Source organism: Mobula hypostoma, chromosome 13 (assembly GCF_963921235.1).
Source record: "Mobula hypostoma chromosome 13, sMobHyp1.1, whole genome shotgun sequence".
NCBI lineage: Eukaryota > Metazoa > Chordata > Chondrichthyes > Myliobatiformes > Myliobatidae > Mobula > Mobula hypostoma.
In genome coordinates this window covers 5,412,270-5,429,534 of record NC_086109.1, presented here as the reverse complement: position 1 = coordinate 5,429,534, position 17,265 = coordinate 5,412,270, and the positions used below count along the sequence as shown (strand labels likewise).

Below are 17,265 nucleotides of genomic sequence, written 5' to 3'. Positions count from 1 at the left end.
TATGAAGCCATGGGATCAGGTGGTGGATGGTCGTATGAGCAGCCGATGCAGATCACAAGTCCTGGTTATGCAGACAATCTCTGAAGAGTATTGATAATGACTGGGGTCACCCGTCTTGTAAAGACACTGCCCAGAACAAGACAATGGCCAACCACTTCTGCAGAAAAATTTGTCAAGAGCAATCATGGTCATGGGAAGACCATAATCACCCATGTCATACGACATGGCACATAACAAACTAACGATTTTGTTATTTAATTCTTTGCACTGTACTTTTTAATATATCAAAATAAATTTTAAAGTCTTTCACTGTACTGCTGCTGTATGCTTGTCCATGAAGTTTGAAGTTCGAAAACGTTACACTTTATGTCATATGTGACACTGACAACATACCTGATCCTGATTCTGGCACAGAATGGAACACCATCAGATCAGTGTAAGCACTGACAAAGCCCTGCATCATATGACTACAAGTACTGAAGGTATTTTTAGACCATAAGACAACAAGAGATAGGAGCAGAATTAGGCCATGTGGCTAATCGACTCTGCTCCACCATAGTCATAGTCATAGTCATAGTCATATCATACTTTATTGATCCTGGGGGAAATTGGTTTTCGTTACAGTTGCACCATAAATAATAAATAGTAATAGAACCATAAATAGTTAAATAGTAATATGTAAATTATGCCAGTAAATTATGAAATAAGTCCAGGACCAGACTATTGGCTCAGGGTGTCTGACCCTCCAAAGGAGGAGTTGTAAAGTTTGATGGCCACAGGCAGGAATGACTTCCTATGACGCTCTGTGTTGCATCTCGGAGGAATGAGTCTCTGGCTGAATGTACTCCTGTGCCCACCCAGTACATTATGTAGTGGATGGGAGACATTGACCAAGATGGCATGCAACTTAGACAGCATCCTCTTTTCAGACACCACCGTGAGAGAGTCCAGTTCCATCCCCACAACATCACCGGCCTTACGAATGAGTTTGTTGATTCTGTTGGTGTCTGCTACCCTCAGCCTGCTGCCCCAGCACACAACAGCAAACATTCCATCATTGCTGATTATTTTATCTCTCAATCTTATTCTCCTGCCTTCTCTCCGCAATCTTTGATAACCCTTACTAATCAAGAACTTATCAACCTCTTCTCTAAATATACCCAATGACTTGGCCTCCACTGCTGTCTGTGGCAATGAAATCCACAGATTCACCACCCTCTGGCTAAAGAAATTCCTCCTCATCTCGGTTCTAAAGGGATGTCCCTCTATTCTGAGGCTGTGCCCTCTGGTCTGAGACTACCCCACTATAGGAAACACCCTCTCAGGTCCACTCTATCTGGACCTTTCATTTTTTCCCCCTTTTTCAAGAATTTACATTTTGTCTTAAGACAGTGGTTGTGTCTTAAGCGGATTATTAGTTCCAAACACAAGAGATTCTGCAGATGCTGGAAATCCAGAGCAACGCACACAAATGGAGGAACTGAACCCAACTCGGTATTAGTTTTCTGTTCTGCACAATGATTACTGTCATAATAATCAGCAATAAGAAGATCAGGGATTTTCATAGAGTGTTATCAGTGTCAGAGTGAGAAAGAGATTTAGCTTTGCAGTTACATGTGAGTCTTCTGGCATTTTCTAGTGTACAGAACACTAACCAGTTACCACTAACTTCCAGCTTGTCCCAATCGACATGAACGTTAACGTTTGTCATTTTCACCCACCAGCACATACGGGTCTACTTTCATTACTTACACCATCTGTCACTCACAGCTCCATCCAAGGTCCCTTCCTAACGCCTAGCGCAGTTCTCCACCTACCCGTCTGAGCACGTCTGTACGGAGCGCTGCCACAGGAAGGCAGTGTCCATCATCAGGCCATGCTGTTGTCTCGCTGCTGCCATCAGGAAGAAGGTGCAGGAGCCTCAGGACCTGCACCACCAGGTTCAGGAACAGTGACTACCCCTTGACCATCAGGCTCTTGAACCAAAGGGAATAACTTCACTCACCCCCAACACGGAACTGATTCCACAACCTACGGACTCACTTTCAAGGACTCTATTTTATTGAGATACAGACCAGAAGAGGCTCTTTCAGCATTTCGAGCTGCGCCACCTAGCAACTCCTGATTTAATCTTAATTACAGGACAATTTACAATGACCAGTTAACCTACCAACCGATACGTCTTTGGACTGTGGGAGGAAACCGGAGCACCCGGAGGAAACCCACGTGGTCATGGGGAGAACGTACAAACTCAATGGTTCAATTTCAATTTAACATCAGAGAATGTATGAGGTATACAACCTGAAATCAAAGTTGCTGGTGAACGCAACAGGTCAGGCAGCATCTCTAGAAAGAGGTACAGTTGATGTTTCAGGCTGGGACCCTTCGTCAGGACGAAGGGATTCGTCGGGACCCGGCCTGACGAAGGGTCCCGGCCTGAAACGTCGACTGTACCTCTTCCTAGAGATGCTGCCTGACCTGCTGCGTTCACCAGCAACTTTGATGTGTGTTGCTTGAATTTCCAGCATCTGCAGAATCCCTCATGTTTGCGTTTTTAAATACAACCTGAAATCCTTACTCTTCACAGACATCCACGAAACAAAGAGAAACCCTTTCCAAAGAATGAATGACAGAAAAACATTAGAACCCCAAAGCCCTTCCTCCCTCTCCCACTCACACACACAGCCAACAGCGAAAGCATCAGCTCTCTCCCTCCTCTCCCCCCACTAAAAACATCAGCTCCCCTGCCCCCCCCACCCACCATGCAAGCCCCCAGAGACCACGATCTGGAGTCCACCTCAACATCGGTGAAGCCAGGTGAGGGGGAAGTGGGTGTCTGTGGGAGGGGGATGAATTGAGAAGCTGGGAGGTGATAGGTGGAAGAGGCAAAGGGCTGAAGAAGAAGGAACCTGATAGGAGAGGAGATTGGACCGTGGGAGAAAGGGAAGGAGGAGGGGAACCAGAGGGAGGTGATGGGCAGCTAAGGAGAAGAGAAGATGTAAGAGGGGAGCAAGAATGGGGAATGGAAAACGAGAGAAGATGGAGAGTGGAGAAATTACTGGAAGTTTGAGTCATGGTCAAAGAGTTGGAGAACAGCAGTGATCAAGGGAGAGCAGGGAGAAAGAGTCTCACTGAAATCCCGTTAGAGATTTAAATGTCTTCAGGATAGGAATCAGATTCTTGAACAGGCCTCCTGTGTGCTAAAATGGGTTTTTAACCTCACAATCTACCTCATTGTGGCCTTTGCACTTTACTGTCTGCCCACACTGCATCTTCTCTGTGACTGTAACACTTTATTCTGCATTCTGTTATTGTTTTACCATGTTCTACCTCAACGCACTGAGTAATGATCTGATCTGTATGAACAGTATGCAAGACAAGTTTTTCATTGTATCTCAGCACATCTGACAATATCAAACCAATTCCAATACCAATAAATGTTTCACTGGTGGTGTAACAAATAGCCTCATTTAGTTCCTTGCTGTGACTCTTCTTACGTATGAGGTGTCCATAAGTCAGCTGGACAGCCCTGGACACATTCTCTAGACTTGCAGATGGTACCAATTTGGGGTGGGAGATGGAAGGGATAAAATGGTCAGCACGGAGAAGAATTGCATTAATTTACAGGAGCACGTTATACAGAACTGGCAAAAATAAATGGCCATTGGGGTTGAACTCAATTTCACATGACGCTGTAAGTTTCTGTGTTGAGAATAGGAAGGTCCCTTGTTACATGGATGTCGTAGGTCTCGGAGTGGGATGGATGGATGCATATTAGCAAGTCTGCCAAGAAAATGAACCAAACACAGGACGTTATCTTGGGATGGACAGAACTAAAAAGTAGGGAAATTTTGTTAAAGCTGCTTTGAAGTTTGGTAAGACCACTTTAGAAGTTTTGTCTAAGCTTCAGGTCTTTATATTGTAAAAGGAGAGAGTATTGAGAAGATTCACAAGGATGAGAGAAGATGTGAAGGTGGACATATCAGAACAGGATGTACAGATCGAGTCACTTTTCTCATAAGAGAAACCTTATGCCTGACCAAAGGGCTTCGACCTGAACCTTTGGCTCTGATGCAGCTTAACCCGTTGAGTTTTCAGTATTTCCTGCTTTTCATTTGAGATTTCCAATGTTTTCTCTTTCCAGACTTGACCCAGTGGCATTGTTAATCATTGAAAGCACCACGATACGAAGGCAGTGGGTTGTGATATGGGTTTGGCTTGGTCTGAAATCAGGAAAAGCAGGGGAAGTCACAGTGAGAATGATCAATAGAATCGCAGGATATGACCTCTACTTGGGTCAGAGAACGGTGGGGAAATATAAAGGACATGTTGGAAAAGTTTGCTATGTCACCGAAGATTCTAGCAAATTTCTACAAATGTACTGTGGAGAATCAGAATCAGGTTCATTATCACCGGCATGTGTCATGAAATTTGTTAACTTAGCAGCAGCAGTTCGATACAAAACATACTGACCGGTTGCATCACCACACGGTGGGAAGGCTCCAATGTGCGGGAGCACAAGAGGCTGAAGAAGGTTGTGAATTCAGCCAACTCCATCACAGATACAACCTTCCCCGCCGTTGACGGCATGGTCAACAGGTGGTGTCTCAAGAAGGCAGCACCCATCATGAACGACTCTCACCGTCCAGGAGATGCCCTCTTAGCATTGCTACCATTGGGGAGGAGGTATAGGGGTCCGAAGACCCACACTCAGCATTGTAGGAACCGCTTCATCCCCTCTGCCCTCAGGTGTCTGAATGGCCCATGAACCCATGAACACTCCCTCACTCATCCTGTTTTGTATTATTCATTTTTTATTGTAACTTAGTGATCTTTATGCCTTACACTGTCCTACCACAACGCAACAAACTTCATGACAAATGTCAGTGATAGTAAATCTGATTCTAATTCTGAGAATTGCAACTACCACGGGAAATTTAAAACTCCTTATTGATTGGACAAACCAAACTGGCAAGTGTATAGTAGAGGAATTTGTGGAATGTGTAAATGATTGAATTTTGCTGCAGATTTACAGAGAGAGTGGTGGGTTTGTGGAATGCAGGATACGCAAGTCAAAATCTGTTCCCCATATTCATGGTCTCATGACCACGATTGTTCTTGGCAAATTTTTCTACAGAAGTCGTTGTCCATTGCCTTGTTCTGGGCAGTGTCTTTACAAGACGGGTGACCCCAGCCATTATCAATACTCTTCAGAGATTGTCTGCCTGCTATCAGTGGTCACATAACCAGGATTTGTGATCTGCATCGGCTGCTCATACGACCATCCACTACCTGATCCCATGGCTTCACACGGCCCTGATCGGGGGCTGAGCAGATGCTACACCTTGCCCGAGGGTGACCTGCAGGGTAGCAGATGGACGGAATGCCTTACACCTTCTTTGGTAGAGACGTATCTCCATCCTGCCACCATATTATGGGTCCTGAAACAAGAGGGCATAGGTTTGATGTGAGAGGACGAGGTTCTAAAGGGAGCATGAAAGGTATTTAATTTACAGAGAGTAATTGATATCAGGAACAGCTTGCCAGAGGCTGTGGTGCTGTCAAATGGAGCCCCTCCATGACTCTGCCTATAACTCTCGCCGCAACAGTAAAGCAGCCAGCATAATCAAAGATCCCACCAGCCCAGAGATTCTCTTCTCCCCTCTCCCACTGAGCAGAAGGTACATATCACTGAACTCAAGGACAGCTTCTAGCCCCTGTTTTAAGACTATTCAACGGTCCCCAAGTACGGACTATTAACTTGACAATCTACCTCATTATGATCTTGCCCTTTATTGTCGACCTGCAATGCTCCTTCCCTGGAGCTGTAACACTTCATTCTGTATTGTTACTGTTTTACCCGCCAGCGGTTGCGTTAGAAGCAGATACATTAGGGAAGCGAGAGACTCTTCGAGAGGAACACATGACAGAGAAATGGAGGGCTGTGCGAGGGATGGACTAGTTTGAAGATGGAGTAGTTTATAAGCTCGGTGCATCATCGAGAGCCGAAAAGTCCGTACTGTTAAGAGTCAAAGAACACTACACTACTGAAACACAAACACAAGAAATTCAAGCAACACACATCAAAGTTGCTGGTGAATGCAGCAGGCCAGGCAGCATCTCTAGGAAGAGGTACAGTCGACGTTTCAAGCTGAGACCCTTCCTCAGGACTAACTGAAGGAAGAGCTAGTAAGAGGTTTGAAAGTGGGAGGGGGAGGGGGAGATTCAAAATGATAGGAGAAGACTGGAGGGGGAGGGATGGAGCCAAGAGCTGGACAGGTGATTGGCAAAAGGGATATGAGAGGATCATGGGACAGGAGGCCCAGGGAGAAAGAAAAGTGGGAGGGGGGAAACCCAGAGGATGGGCAAGGGATATAGTGAGAGGGACAGAGGGAGAAAAAGGAGAGTGAGAGAAAGAATGTGTGTATAAAAATAAATAACAGATGGGGTACGAGGGGGAGGTGGGGCATTAGCGGAAGTTAGAGAAGTCAATGTTCATGCCATCAGGTTGGAGGCTACCCAGACGGAATATAAGGTGTTGTTCATCCAACCTGAGTGTGGCTTCATCTTTACAGTAGAGGAGGCCGTGGATAGATTTATGGTTCTATTACTATTTATTATTTATGGTGCAACTGTAACGAAAACCGGTTCCCCCGGAATCAATAAAGTAAGACTATGACTATGAATGGGAATGGGATGTGGAATTAAAATGTGTATCAGAACAGGTCATTCGGCCCATCTAGCGCGTGCCCAACTACTAATCCGATCAATCCCATCCACCATAGCCGTCCACCCTCAGCCATGTACTTATTTGTCTCAAATGTTGCCTGGAGAAGTATATTTCTGCACGGTTCTGTGTAAATACTGTACTCAGGGACTTTGACTCCGCCGGTCTTTGAGGACAAGAGTCTCGACCATTCACGACTCCGACGGAAGCAAACTGTGACGGAGCCGGGCCGTTCCACATTTTGAACACAGATCCCATTCCCAGGGGAGCGTGTTATAACAGGGAGCAGGGATTCCCCCAGTCTGCTCGCAGCCCTCCGCCGAACCACCGGCGTGACTCAGAGACGCACTCTCGTCGAAACCCAACAGGTAGATCAGGGGAGTGCGTGGCTCATGTGACCGGTGAGTCAGCGATCGCACCTGGGTAACCGAAACCGGCCGCTCGGCAAAGGGGGGCGTCCGCCGGGACAGAAAGGACAGACTGCCGAGGGAGAGAGAGGAGAGGACAGGACAGGTGAAGCGGAGGGAAGGGAAGACAGGGCAAGCGAACGTGCCCGTGGTGAACTCTCGGCTCTGGGAAGGAGCAGTTGGACTCCGGTCCCGGAACAACAGCGGACGGAAGGTGGAGATAGGTGTTCGACCCGAGGTACAGTGTCGCCGTTTTCACATTTCTCTTTCTCTCTGGCCTCTCGTTTTCATCAAATTTCCACCTTTCTCTCTCTCTCCCTCCTCCCTTTTTCTTCCCCACCCCTTCTCCCGGCGGGGTTGGCCGTGGGGACGGGCCGACCGCCGCTGGGTGGGGGGATATGTCGGAAGGACCCAGGAGTAGTCTTGTAGAGGAGGGAGCAGGAAGCGCCGGTGCCTGTGTGTGTTGGGAGGAGTGGGGGGGGGGTGAGGGTAAATGTGTGTCTCGGGTTGGTTCAATGTTAGACAATTCAATTCAAGATTGTTTTCCTGGTGTTTGCAAGATTGTTTAATGTCATTTCCAGTAAGCCAGTGCAAAGGAGAACGAAATAATTGTTACTCCGGATCTGATGCAGCGCAAAAAAGCCACAAAAGATAAAGAACACGATAATTATACTAAAAAAAACATGCATAATGAATATAAACACATAAAATCGTTTATATAGACTAATTGTATGTCTATAAAGTGACGCCAGTTTGTACTTAAGGTGACTGACGGGAAGTAGTTGCGGTGTGGATGGGCGGAGTGTTGACTGGTTCGTGCCCACTGTCTGTAATTTACAAGCAACAGTCACACTCTTTGCTCCCCCAACCCCTCTCCCGTCCCGGTTCCGGCCTCGGGCGTTCGATCTCTCAGCTTCCGAGAGGAACCACCGGAGATTCGGTGCCCTGCACTCCGCTCCCCCGCGGGGGCAGACACGCTGCCGACTTACTCCGGGAGAGTTTGTCGGCAAGATTCTTCTGCAACCCTCTCCCTCACTTCAGTCTGGTATATTGCTTGTCCCAGGCAGTTAACACCCGCTCTCTGTAAGACACCCACTTATCCCAGGTATATTCACCTCTCCCCCTCTCTCTGACACCCCAGTTAAAGTGAGACTCTGCCCCGCCCCCGACACCCCTGTCACGGTGAGAATCTCCCCCTCTCTCTGACACTCCGGTTACAGTGAAACTCTCCCCCCCTCTCCAACACCCCAGTTACAGTGAGACTCTCCCCCGTCTCTGACACCCCAGTTACAGTGAGACTCTCCCTCTCTCTGAAACCCCAGTTACAGTGAGACTCCCCCCCTCTCTGACACCCCAGTTACAGTGAGACTCTCCCCCTCTCTGACACCCCGGTTACAGTGAGACTCCCCCCCCCCACGTCACCCCAGTTACAGTGAGACTCTCCCCCTCTCTGACACCCCAGTTGCAGTGAGTCTCTCCACCCCCCACACCCCGGTTACAGTGAGACTCTCCCCCTCTCTGACACCCCAGTTACAGTGAGACTCTCCCCCTCTCTGAGACCTCAGTTACACTGAGACTCTTCCCCTCTCTGACACCCCAGTTACAGTGAGACTCTCCCCCCTCTCTGATACCCCGGTTACAGAGATACTCCCCCCCTTCACCCCAGTTACATTGAGACTCTCCCCCCGACACCCCAATTATAGTGAGACTCTCCCCCTCTCTCTGACACCCCAGTTTCAGTGAGACTCTCCCGCCTCTCTGACACCCCAGTTACAGTGAAACTCTCCCCATCTCTGACACCCCAGTTACAGTGAGACTCTCCCCATCTCTGACACCCCAGTCACAGTGAGTCTCTCCCCCTCGCTGACACCCCAGTTACAGTGAGACTCTCCCCCCGACACCCCATTTACAGTGAAACTCTCCCTCTCTCTGACACCCCAGTTACAGTGAGACTCTCCCCCCTCTGACACCCCAGTTACAGTGAGACTCTCCCCCTCTCTGACACCCCAGTTACAGTGAGACGACCCCCCCCGACACCCCAGTTACAGTGAGACTCTCCCCCCTCTCTGACACCCCGGTTACAGAGAGACTTCCCCCCCTGTCACCCCAGTTACAGTAAAACTCTCCCCCTCTCTGACACCCCAGTTACAGTGAGACACTCCCCCTCTCTGACACCCATTACACTGAGACTCTCCCGCTCTCTGACACCCCAGTTACAGTGAGACTCTCCCCCTCTCTGTGACCCCAGTTACAGTGAGACTCTCCCCCTCTCTCTGACACTCCAGTTACAGTGAGACTCTCCCCCCTCTGACACCCCAGTTACAGTGAGACTCTCCCCCCGACACCCCAGTTACAGTGAGACTCTCCCCCTCTCTGATACCCCGGTTACAGAGATACTCGCCCCCCGTCACCCCAGTTACATTGAGACTCTCCCGCCGACACCCCAATTATAGTGAGACTCTCCCCCTCTCTCTGACACCCCAGTTACAGTGAGACTCTCCCCGCTCTGACACCCCAGTTACAGTGAGACTCTCCCCCTCTTTGACACCCCAGTTACAGTGAGACGACCCCCCCGACACCCCAGTTACAGTGAGACTCTCCCCCCTCTCTGACACCCCGGTTACAGAGAGACTTACCCCCCCCGTCACCCCAGTTACAGTAAAACTCTCCCCCTCTCTGACACCCGTTACACTGAGACTCTCCCGCTCTCTGACACCCCAGTTACAGTGAGACTCTCCCCCTCTCTGTGACCCCAGTTACAGTGAGACTCTCCCCCTCTATCTGACACTCCAGTTACAGTGAGACTCTCCCCCCTCTGACACCCCAGTTACAGTGAGACTCTCCCCCTGACACCCCAGTTACAGTGAGACTCTCCCCCTGACACCCCAGTTACAGTGAGACTCTCCCCCCTCTCTGATACCCCGGTTACAGAGATACTCCCCCCCCCGTCACCCCAGTTACATTGAGACTCTCCCCCCGACACCCCAATTATAGTGAGACTCTCCCCCTCTCTCTGACACCCCAGTTACAGTGAATCTCTCCCCCTCTTTGACACCCCAGTTACAGTGAATCTCTCCCCCTCTTTGACACCCCAGTTACAGTGAGACTCTCCCCCAACACCCCAGTTACAGTGAGACTCTCCCCATCTCTGACACCCCAGTTACAGTGAGTCTCTCTCCCCGACACCCCAGTTACAGTGAGACTCTCCCCCCTCTGACACCCCAGTTACAGTGAGACTCTCCCCCCTCTGACACCCCAGTTACAGTGAGACTCTCTCCCCGACACCCCAGTTACAGTGAGACTCTCCCCCCTCTCTGACACCCCGGTTACAGAGAGACTCCCCCCCCCCCGTCACCCCAGTTACAGTAAAACTCTCCCCCTCTCTGACATCCCAGTTACAGTGAGACACTCCCCCTCTCTGACACCCCAGTTACAGTGAGATTCTCCCCCCTCTGACACCCCAGTTACAGTTAGACTCTCCCCCTCTCTCTGACACTCCAGTTACAGTGAGACTCTCCCCCCTCTGACACCCCAGTTACAGTGAGATTCTCACCCGACACCCCAGTTATAGTGAGACTTTCCCCCTCTCTCTGACACCCCAGTTACAGTGAGACTCTCCCCATCTCTGACACCCCAGTTACAGTGAGTCTATCTCCCCGACACCCCAGTTACAGATTAGACTCTCCCCCCGACACCCCAGTTACAGTGAGACTCTCCCTCTCTCTGTCACCCCAGTTACAGTGAGACTCTCCCCCAACACCCCAGTTACAGATTAGACTCTCCCCCCGACACCCCAGTTACAGTGAGACTCTCCCTCTCTCTGACACCCCAGTTTCAGTGAGACTCTCCCGCCTCTCTGACACCCCAGTTACAGTGAATCTCTCCCCCTCTCTTACACCCCAGTTACAGTGAGGCTCTCCCCCCTCTCTGACACCCCAGTTACAGTGAGACTCTCCCCCCTCTCTGACATCCCAGTTGCAGTGAGACACTCCCCCTCTCTGACACCCCAGTTACAGTGAGACTCTCCCCCCTCTCTGACACCCCAGTTACAGTGAGTCTCTCCCCCTCTCTCTAACACCCCAGTTACAGTGAGACTCTCCCCCGACACCCCAGTTACAGTGAGACTCTCTCCCTGACACCCCAGTTACAGTGTGACTCTCCCCCCCTGACACCCTAGTTACAGTGAGACTCTCCCCCTCTCTGACATCCCAGTTACAGTGAGACACTCCCCCTCTCTGACACCCCAGTTACAGTGAGATTCTCCCCCCCTGACACCCCAGTTACAGTTTGACTCTCCCCCTCTCTCTGACACTCCAGTTACAGTGAGACTCTCCCCCCTCTGACACCCCAGTTACAGTGAGATTCTCACCCGACACCCCAGTTATAGTGAGACTTTCCCCCTCTCTCTGACACCCCAGTTACAGTGAGACTCTCCCCATCTCTGACACCCCAGTTACAGTGAGTCTCTCTCCCCGACACCCCAGTTACAGATTAGACTCTCCCCCCGACACCCCAGTTACAGTGAGACTCTCCCTCTCTCTGTCACCCCAGTTACAGTGAGACTCTCCCCCAACACCCCAGTTACAGATTAGACTCTCCCCCCGACACCCCAGTTACAGTGAGACTCTCCCTCTCTCTGACACCCCAGTTACAGTGAGACTCTCCCCCTCTCTGACACCCCAGTTACAGTGAGACTCTCCCCCTCTTTAACACCCCAGTTACAGTGAGACTCTCTCCCTGACACCCCAGTTACAGTGAGATTCTCCCCCCTCTTTGACACCCCAGGTACAGTGAGACTCTCTCCCTGACACCCCAGTTACAGTGAGACTCTCCCCCTCTCTGACACCCCAGTTACAGTTAGACTCTCCCCCTCTCTGACACCCCAGTTACAGTGAGACTCTCCCCCTCTCTCTGAAACCCCAGTTACAGTGAGACTCTCCCCCTCTCTCTGACACCCCAGTTACAGTAAGACTCTCCCCCAACACCCCGGTTACAGTGAGACTCTCCACCCTCTCTGACACCCCAGTTACAGTGAGACTCTCTCCCCTCTCTGACACCCCAGTTACAGTGAGACTCTCACCCTCTCTGACACCCGAGTTACAGTGAGACTCTCCCCCTCTCTGACACCCCAGTTACAGTGAGACTTTGCCCCCTCTCTGTCACCCCAGTTACAGTGAGGCTCTCACCCTCTCTGACACCCCAGTTACAGTGAGACTCTCCCCCCTCTCTGACACCCCAGTTACAGTGAGACTCTGCCCCCTCTCTGTCACCCCAGTTACAGTGAGACTCTCCCCCGACACCCCAGTTATAGTGAGACTTTCCCCCTCTCTCTGACACCCCAGTTACAGTGAGACTCTGCCCCCTCTCTGTCACCCCAATTACAGTGAGTCTCTCTCCCCGACACCCCAGTTACAGATTAGACTCTCCCCCCCGACACCCCAGTTACAGTGAGACTCTCCCTCTCTCTGACACCCCAGTTACAGTGAGACTCTCCCCCAACACCCCAGTTACAGTGAGACTCTCCCCCTCTCTGACACCCCAGTTACAGTGAGACTCTCCCCCTCTCTCTGAAACCCCAGTTACAGTGAGACTCTCCCCCCATCACCCCAGTTACAGTGAGACTCTCCCCCTCTCTGACACCGCAGTTACAGTGAGACTCTCCCCCTCTCTCTGAAACCCCAGTTACAGTGAGACTCTCCTCTCGACACCCCAGTTACAGTGAGACTCTCCCTCTCTCTGACACCCCAGTTACAGTGAGACTCTCCCCCAACACCCCAGTTACAGTGAGACTCTCCCCCTCTCTGACACCCCAGTTACAGTGAGACTCTCCCCCTCTCTGACACCCCAGTTACAGTGAGACTCTCCCCCTCTCTCTGAAACCCCAGTTACAGTGAGACTCTCCCCCCATCACCCCAGTTACAGTGAGACTCTCCCCCTCTCTGACACCGCAGTTACAGTGAGACTCTCCCCCTCTCTCTGAAACCCCAGTTACAGTGAGACTCTCCTCTCGACACCCCAGTTACAGTGAGACTCTCCCTCTCTCTGACACCCCAGTTACAGTGAGACTCTCCCCCAACACCCCAGTTACAGTGAGACTCTCCCCCTCTCTGACACCCCAGTTACAGTGAGACTCTCCCCCTCTCTGTTACAGTGAGACTCTCCCCCCTGACACCCCAGTTACAGTGAGACTCTCCCTCTCTCTGACACCCCAGTTACAGTGAGACTCACACCCCAGTTACAGTGAGACTCTCCCCCTCTCTCTGAAACCCCAGTTACAGTGAGACTCTCCCCCCATCACCCCAGTTACAGTGAGACTCTCCCTCTCTCTCTGAAACCCCAGTTACAGTGAGACTCTCCCCCTCTCTCTGACACCCCAGTTACAGTGAGACTCTACCCCTCTCTCTGACACCCCAGTTACAGTGAGACTCTCCCCCTCTCTCTGAAACCCCAGTTACAGTGAGACTCTCCCCCTCTCTCTGACACCCCAGTTACAGTGAGACTCTCCCCCTCTCTCTGAAACCCCAGTTACAGTGAGACTCTCCCCCTCTCTCTGACACCCCAGTTACAGTGAGACTCTACCCCTCTCTCTGACACCCCAGTTACAGTGAGACTCTCCTCTCGACACCCCAGTTACTGTGAGACTCTCCCTCTGACACCCCAGTTACAGTGAGTCTCTCCCCCTCTCTGACACCCCAGTGACATTGAGACTCTCCTCCCTCTCTGACACCCCAGTTACAGTGAGACTCTCCCACTCTCTGACACCCCAGTTACAGTTAGACTCTCCCCCTCTCTCTGACACCCCAGTTACAGTGAGACTCTTCCTCTCTCTGACACCCCAGTTACAGTGAGACTCTCCCCCCTCTCTGATACCCCGGTTACAGAGAGACTCCCCCCCCCGTCACCCCAGTTACAGTGAGACTCTCCCGCCGACACCCCAATTATAGTGAGACTCTCCCGCTCTCTCTGACACCCCAGTTTCAGTGAGACTCTCCCGCCTCTCTGACACCCCAGTTACAGTGAATCTCTCCCCCTCTCTTACACCCCAGTTACAGTGAGGCTCTCCCCCCTCTCTGACACCCCAGTTACAGTGAGACTCTCCCCCCTCTCTGACATCCCAGTTGCAGTGAGACACTCCCCCTCTCTGACACCCCAGTTACAGTGAGACTCTCCCCCCACGCTGACACCCCAGTTACAGTGAGTCTCTCCCCCTCTCTCTAACACCCCAGTTACAGTGAGACTCTCCCCCGACACCCCAGTTACAGTGAGACTCTCTCCCTGACACCCCAGTTACAGTGTGACTCTCCCCCCCTGACACCCCAGTTACAGTGAGACTCTCCCTCTCTCTGACACCCCAGTTACAGTGAGACTCTCCCCCAACACCCCAGTTACAGTGAGACTCTCCCCCTCTCTGACACCCCAGTTACAGTGAGACTCTGCCCCCTCTCTGTCACCCCAGTTACAGTGAGACTCTGCCCCCTCTCTGTCACCCCAGTTACAGTGAGACTCTCCCCCGACACCCCAGTTATAGTGAGACTTTCCCCCTCTCTCTGACACCCCAGTTACAGTGAGACTCTGCCCCCTCTCTGTCACCCCAATTACAGTGAGTCTCTCTCCCCGACACCCCAGTTACAGATTAGACTCTCCCCCCCGACACCCCAGTTACAGTGAGACTCTCCCTCTCTCTGACACCCCAGTTACAGTGAGACTCTCCCCCAACACCCCAGTTACAGTGAGACTCTCCCCCTCTCTGACACCCCAGTTACAGTGAGACTCTCCCCCTCTCTCTGAAACCCCAGTTACAGTGAGACTCTCCCCCCATCACCCCAGTTACAGTGAGACTCTCCCCCTCTCTGACACCGCAGTTACAGTGAGACTCTCCCCCTCTCTCTGAAACCCCAGTTACAGTGAGACTCTCCTCTCGACACCCCAGTTACGGTGAGACTCTAGTTACGGTGAGACTCTCCCTCTCTCTGACACCCCAGTTACAGTGAGACTCTCCCCCAACACCCCAGTTACAGTGAGACTCTCCCCCTCTCTGACACCCCAGTTACAGTGAGACTCTCCCCCTCTCTGACACCCCAGTTACAGTGAGACTCTCCCCCTCTCTCTGAAACCCCAGTTACAGTGAGACTCTCCCCCCATCACCCCAGTTACAGTGAGACTCTCCCCCTCTCTGACACCGCAGTTACAGTGAGACTCTCCCCCTCTCTCTGAAACCCCAGTTACAGTGAGACTCTCCTCTCGACACCCCAGTTACAGTGAGACTCTCCCTCTCTCTGACACCCCAGTTACAGTGAGACTCTCCCCCAACACCCCAGTTACAGTGAGACTCTCCCCCTCTCTGACACCCCAGTTACAGTGAGACTCTCCCCCTCTCTGACACCCCAGTTACAGTGAGACTCTCCCCCTCTCTCTGAAACCCCAGTTACAGTGAGACTCTCCCCCCATCACCCCAGTTACAGTGAGACTCTCCCTCTCTCTCTGAAACCCCAGTTACAGTGAGACTCTCCCCCTCTCTCTGACACCCCAGTTACAGTGAGACTCTACCCCTCTCTCTGACACCCCAGTTACAGTGAGACTCTCCCCCTCTCTCTGAAACCCCAGTTACAGTGAGACTCTCCCCCTCTCTCTGACACCCCAGTTACAGTGAGACTCTCCCCCTCTCTCTGAAACCCCAGTTACAGTGAGACTCTCCCCCTCTCTCTGACACCCCAGTTACAGTGAGACTCTACCCCTCTCTCTGACACCCCAGTTACAGTGAGACTCTCCTCTCGACACCCCAGTTACTGTGAGACTCTCCCTCTGACACCCCAGTTACAGTGAGTCTCTCCCCCTCTCTGACACCCCAGTGACATTGAGACTCTCCTCCCTCTCTGACACCCCAGTTACAGTGAGACTCTCCCACTCTCTGACACCCCAGTTACAGTTAGACTCTCCCCCTCTCTCTGACACCCCAGTTACAGTGAGACTCTTCCTCTCTCTGACACCCCAGTTACAGTGAGACTCTCCCCCCTCTCTGATACCCCGGTTACAGAGAGACTCCCCCCCCCGTCACCCCAGTTACAGTGAGACTCTCCCGCCGACACCCCAATTATAGTGAGACTCTCCCGCTCTCTCTGACACCCCAGTTTCAGTGAGACTCTCCCGCCTCTCTGACACCCCAGTTACAGTGAATCTCTCCCCCTCTCTTACACCCCAGTTACAGTGAGGCTCTCCCCCCTCTCTGACACCCCAGTTACAGTGAGACTCTCCCCCCTCTCTGACATCCCAGTTGCAGTGAGACACTCCCCCTCTCTGACACCCCAGTTACAGTGAGACTCTCCCCCCTCTCTGACACCCCAGTTACAGTGAGTCTCTCCCCCTCTCTCTAACACCCCAGTTACAGTGAGACTCTCCCCCGACACCCCAGTTACAGTGAGACTCTCTCCCTGACACCCCAGTTACAGTGTGACTCTCCCCCCCTGACACCCTAGTTACAGTGAGACTCTCCCCCTCTCTGACACCCCAGTTACAGTTAGACTCTCCCCCTCTCTCTGACACTCCAGTTACAGTGAGACTCTCCCCCCCTGAGACCCCAGTTACAGTGAGACTCTCCCCCCAATACCCCAGTTACAGTGAGACTCTCCCCCTCTCTGACACCCCAGTTACAGTGAGACTCTCCCCCTCTCTGACACCCCAGTTACAGTGAGACTCTCCCCCCGACACCCCAGTTACAGTGAGACTCTCCCCCTCTCTCTGACACCCCGTTACAGTGAGACTCTCACCCCTCTCTGACACCCCAGTTACAGTGAGACTCTCCCCCTCTCTGACACCCCAGTTACAGTGAGACTCTCCCCCCTACACCCCAGTTACAGTAAGACTCTCCCCCTCTCTGACACCCCAGTTACAGTTAGACTCTCTCCCCAACACCCCAGTTACAGTGAGGCTCTCCCCCTCTCTGACACCTCAGTTACAGTGAGACTCTCCCCCAACAGCCCAGTTACAGTGAGACTCTCCCCCTCTCTCTGACACCCTAGTTACAGCGAGACTCTCCCCATCACTGACGCCCCAGTTACAGTGAGACTCTCCCCCTCTCTGACACCCCAGTTACAGTGAGACTCTCCTCCCTCTCTGACACCCCAGTTACAGTGA

General features: G+C 51.8%; 1 protein-coding gene across 2 annotated transcripts in view; it reads left to right on the top strand.

Annotated features, from left to right (window-relative positions):
* Window positions 1-6,943: 6,943 nt before the first annotated feature.
* Window positions 6,944-17,265, top strand: part of irf6 (interferon regulatory factor 6) — a 45,794-nt gene continuing 35,472 nt past the window's right edge. Inside the window, exon 1 of one of the 2 annotated variants that reach the window (XM_063065180.1) lies at window positions 6,944-7,372. The gene's annotated coding sequence lies outside the window, so the exon portion shown is untranslated. The remainder of the gene's footprint in view (window positions 7,373-17,265) is intronic. The other variant, XM_063065179.1, reaches the window with a different exon arrangement.